Below are 5,271 nucleotides of genomic sequence, written 5' to 3'. Positions count from 1 at the left end.
GCAGTGAGCTGAGATCATGTGATTGCACTCTGGCCTGGGTGACAGGGTGAGACTCTGTCTCAAAATAAATGAATAAATCACAATAATACAATACAATAAGTAATACAATACAATACAATACAATACAATACAATACAATACAATACAATACAATACAATACAATACAATACAATACAGTACAATACAATGCAAAGCAAATAAAAAGCAGCCAGCAGAGACAGGGCCTAGGATGACTGAGGCCCCAAAAGCTGTGGAGATCAGCCCCTCCCCTGTGTTCTCTGGCACCTAAGGACCCTCTCCAAGGGATGGGTGGGCAGATGCTGTCAATATTGGCTGAGAGGGAGCTTTTCCCCAACCGCACTGCACCTGCTCAACCGCACTGGACCTGCCCAAACGCTCCGCACCTGCCCAACCGCACCGCAGCTGCCCAACCCCACACTGCCTGCCCAACCCCACCTCGCCTGCCCAAACCTACTGCGCCTGCCCAACCGCACCGCACCTGCCCAACCCCACTGCACCTGCCCAACCACTCTACAGCTGCCAAAACTCACTGCGCCTGCCCAACCCCACTGCACCTGCCCAACCGCACGGCAGCTGCTCAACCGCACTGCACCTGCCCAACCCCACTGCACCTGCCCAACCACACTGCACCTGCCCAACACCACTGATTTTGATAAGTAGTTTTCAAACTTGTTTTGGGGGTTTCATGGAATCCCAAATGGGAAAATAACAATTTTACTATTAAAAAGAATTTTGGCTATAGACTCCAATTTTGGCTAACAAAATAATTGTCATAATTATTTCATTACAATTTTAATATAAGAAGAGATATAATTCTCCTTTTACTCAGCGCATTTTTTTTTTTTTTTTTGAGACAGGGTCTTGCTATGTCACCCAGAGTGGAGTGCAGTGGCCAGATCACAGCTCATTGCAGTCTCCACCTCCTGGGCTGAAGCTATCCTCCTACCTCAGCCCCCCAGGTAGCTGGGACTACAAGGTACATGCCACCACACCTGGCTAATTTTTTGATTTTTTAAATTTTCATTTATTATTATTATACTTTAAGTTTTTGGGTACATGGGCACAATGTGCAGGTTATATATGTATACATGTGCCATATTGGTGTACTGCCCCCATTAACTCATCATTTACATTAGGTGTATCTCCTAATGCTATCCCTCTTCCCTCCCCCCAGTTGTTTAACATTTTTATTTGATCCTTTTATTATTTAATATTTAAATTTTGATTGATGATTAAAATGAGAGCAAGAAATACCCAATTGAGTAGTAAATTGAAAACCGCCTAATCTTCTGATGACTCTATGATTACTTTGTACTTGTCAAGTATCATTGCATCTTGAATAGGAGTCTTTTTTTTTTTTTTTTTGAGACTATGTCTCGCTCTGTCGCCCAGGCTGGAGTGCAGTGGCGCAATCTCGGCTCACTGCAAGCTCCACCTTCCGGGTTCACGCCATTCTCCTGCCTCAGCCTCTCCGAGTGTCTGGGACTACAGGTGCCCGCCACCATGCCTGGCTAATTTTTTTTCTTGTATTTTTAGTAGAGATAGGGTTTCACCGTGGTCTCGATCTCCTGACCTCGTGATCCGCCCGCCTTGGCCTCCCAAAGTGCTGAGATTACAAGCGTGAGCCACCGCGCCCGGCCTTGAATAGGAGTCTTAACAGAGTCATAAGTCCATCCTTTCCTGGCAAACAGCCTTTCAAGGATTGCAGGCATTTCATAGCCCTTGCTTAGAATGAAATCCTTAAAGGCATTTGGTCCATAAAGACTGTCAAGAACATCAGGTTCATCAGCTTTTTAAGTAAGAGCTTGGGGTCAATCAAAGGTTCATCACTTCTTCGCTTTTTCCACAACTTAGGCTTGAGATACCATGGTCCATATGTGATCTTCACACGCTGTGTGGTATAAGAATTTGATGGCCTGTGGAATTTCCTGCCCTGGTATTATTCCTGTGAGAAGAATTTGTCCTTACGCTTTTTAACTAGCTCCATGGTGTACTTCAGCTCTGAGGAACGCCGCTTTACCTTCTTCAACTTTTGATCCTTATGGGTTGTGCTGTACTTGGGGGTAAAGTCAAACAGATTCCAGATGGATTCCTCATCAACTCCCAAGTCTCCAGCCCACTTGAAGAATTCACGGAGTTTTTCCGATGTGTATCTATATTGAAGAGTGTCAGAAACACACTCTTTCGTGCTTGGTGTATCTTCCTGAAGCAGTTCTTTTATGTAGGATGCTTGAATGTTGGGAGGCTCTGAGAATTGATGGGACTCTGGAGCTTTAGGAGGCTCTGGGCAGAGACTGGACACCTGACAAGTCTCAGAAGGCTCCAGATGGAGACTGGACCCCCGAGGACTCTTGGGAGGCTCCAGTGGAGATGGGACTCTGCAGTCTCAGAAGGATCTGGGCAGAGACTGGACACCCAAGGAGTCTTGGGAGGATTCGGGCGGAGATAGGACACCCAAGTAGTCGTGGGAGGCTCTGGGTGGAGACTGGACACCCGAGGAGTCATGGGAGGCTTGGGGCAGAGATGAGACTTGCAGTCTCAGAAGGATCTGGGTGGAGATGGGACGCCTGACAAGTTTTGGGAGGCTCCAGGTGCAGATGGGTCACTCCAGTCTCGGAAGGCTCTGGGTGGAGACTGGACACCGTATGAGTCTTGGGAGGCTCCGGGAGCAGATGGGACTCTCCAGTCTCGGAAGGATCCAGGTAGAGACTTGACCCCCGAGGAGTATTGGGAGGCTCGGGGTGGAGATGGGACTCACAGTCTCAGAAGGATCTGGGCAGAGATAGGACACCCGACGAGTCTTGGGAGGCTCCAGGCAGAGACTGGACCCCCCAGGAGTCTTGGGAGGCTCCGGGCGCAGATTGGTCACTCCAGTCTCGGAAGGCGCCGGGTGTAGACTGGACCACCGAGGAGTCTTGTGTAGCTCTGGGTGCAGATGGGACTCTCCAGTCTTGGAAGGATCCGGGTGGAGATGGGACACCTGAGGAGTCTCGGGAGGCTCTGGGTGCAGATGGGTCACTCCAGTCTCGGGAGCCTCCGGGCAGAGACTGGACCTCCGAGGAGTCTTGGGACGCTCCGGGCAGACATGGGACACTCCTGTCTCCAGAGGCTCTGGGTGGAGACTGGACACTGGAGTCTTGGGAGGCACTGGGTGGAGATGGGACATGCCAGTCTTGAAAGGCCATGGGCAGAACTCCCCACAGGGATATTGAGCAGGCTCGGTGGGTACCTCGGTTGTCTTGTCCCGGGCCTCACAAAAAACACAAGCGTCCTCCAGCTTCCTCTCAGGATCCAGCTGTTGCAGCCCCTGTAGTAGGAGATCTGGAGGCAGATCTTCTCCCAGATTGGGGTACATGACCAAGATGTTTGTCCATGAGCTGGGATTCAGCTTGCTTGACAAATGCCTTCTGTGCTAGCTGCACTGGAGAGAGCTTGGAAAATAGGGCCACTTTCTTGAGCAGCTTTTTCTGCCTGCTTTTGGGGTCCATTTTGGGACCTCTGAGAGACATTTTGGGGAGTAAAAACTCGTCAGGCGACAAACGAGTGTGTCTTCAGGAGACGGACAGCTGTAGCGGAAGTCATCCAGGCCCTCCTTCACAAATACCCAGTTCTGGGTGTCCATGGATGGGAACCTCAGGCCCCTGTGCTTGCGCTTCTCAAAGCACTTGGAAGGCGGTTGGTTACAGTACTGGGGCTTGGAGTCCATGCCCGGAGACCTCAGACGGTCCTGCGGCCTCTGGTCCCCCATGGTGGCCCTCGCTGGTGTGCCAAGTCTCCAGCTTCTGCGGTTCCTGATCCCTGCCGCTCTAGTTGCTCGGAGACCACCAGCCACACACAGCCCAGGTTCCTTCCTGGAGGCGGAACAGCACTGACGCCACAAGCGCAGCCTAGATTCTAACAGGTGTGTAGTGGAATCTCATTGTGGGTTTCATGTGCGTTTCCTAATGACTAATGCTATTGAACATCTCTATATTTGCTGATTTGCCGTCCTTATCTCTCCTCAGTTGAAGTTTCTGTAGATCTTTTCCTCATTTTTAAATTGTATTGCTGGACATCATATTTAGTTTTGAGAATCCTTGCTGTGTTCTAGATGTAAATAGGTTATCAGATATATGACTGGCAAACTTTTCACTTGGCTTTTCCCTTTCATTGTCTTAACAGTGTCAAAGAGAAGTTTTTTAATTTGATGAAGTCCAATTGATCAATTTGTTCTTTTATGGATTGTGCTTCTTTTGATGTATCTATGAAAACTTGGCCTATCCAAAGGTCAAGGTTTAATTTTTGTAAACAGCACAAGATATAGACCAAAGTTTTTATTTAAAAATGTACCTATTGCTTACATATGTCTGATAATTTTAGAACTATTTTTGTAAAGACTAAATTTTATCCACTGAATGACATTTGGAAATTGGTAGAATATCAGCCATGTATATTTTTTGAATGTCAATTTCTGGACACTCTTTTCTCTTCCATTGATTTTTCTCTCACACAAATTTCACACTCTGTTGGTTATTTTAGCTTTATAATAAATCTAGAAATTAGGCTGTATTAGTCCTTTGACAATGTTCTTTTACAAAGTTAGTTCTTCCTAGGTCCTTTGAATTTCCATAGAAATTTTAAAGTCAGTTTGTCAGTGTCAAAAAAAGAAAGTCCTGTTGGGAATTTGATTATGATTCTGTTGAATCTATAGATCAATTTGAGGATAATTGGCATGTTAACAATAGGAAATCTGACCACTGAGAAATGTACAGCTTTCTATTTTTTTATGTGATTTTTCATTTTCTCAGGAATATTGTGTGTTTTTTAGTGTATGTGCCTTTCACATCTTTTTCTCTCCAGATTTTTCCTAAATATTGTTTTTCATAGTATTATATGTAGAATTTTTTTAGTTGCAATTTCCAATTTTTTGTTGTTGTGTTCAGAAGCATTTTTGTATATTTCATTGAATTTTCTATATATATGATAGTGTCACCTGTGAATAAAGACAGTTTCCCTTCTTCCTTTCCAATCTGAATATCATTATATCCCCACCACTCCAGTTGCAATCCTTCATTTTCCTTTAAATAATATCAGTTAAATTTTTATCTCTCTTATAGTGCTTAAAACAACACTATGAAAAGCATTTTTATAAAAAATTTTAATTATAGACAAATTCAGCCTGCATTATTCCTTAAGCATACCATTTTCTCATCACATAATAATTTTTTCTGTATATTCTTACTCATTTTTTAAAAGAAGGTTTCTTACTT

The 5,271-nt window shown here is 45.2% G+C and overlaps 1 pseudogene; it reads right to left on the bottom strand.

The window, feature by feature from the left end:
* Nucleotides 1–1,303: 1,303 nt before the first annotated feature.
* On the bottom strand, nt 1,304–3,770 carry LOC129476781 (protein FAM47A-like; annotated as a pseudogene).
* Nucleotides 3,771–5,271: the final 1,501 nt, after the last annotated feature.

This window comes from Symphalangus syndactylus, chromosome Y (genome assembly GCF_028878055.3).
Source record: "Symphalangus syndactylus isolate Jambi chromosome Y, NHGRI_mSymSyn1-v2.1_pri, whole genome shotgun sequence".
Taxonomy (NCBI): Eukaryota; Metazoa; Chordata; class Mammalia; order Primates; family Hylobatidae; genus Symphalangus; species Symphalangus syndactylus.
This window is presented reverse-complemented; position numbering and strand designations above follow the sequence as displayed.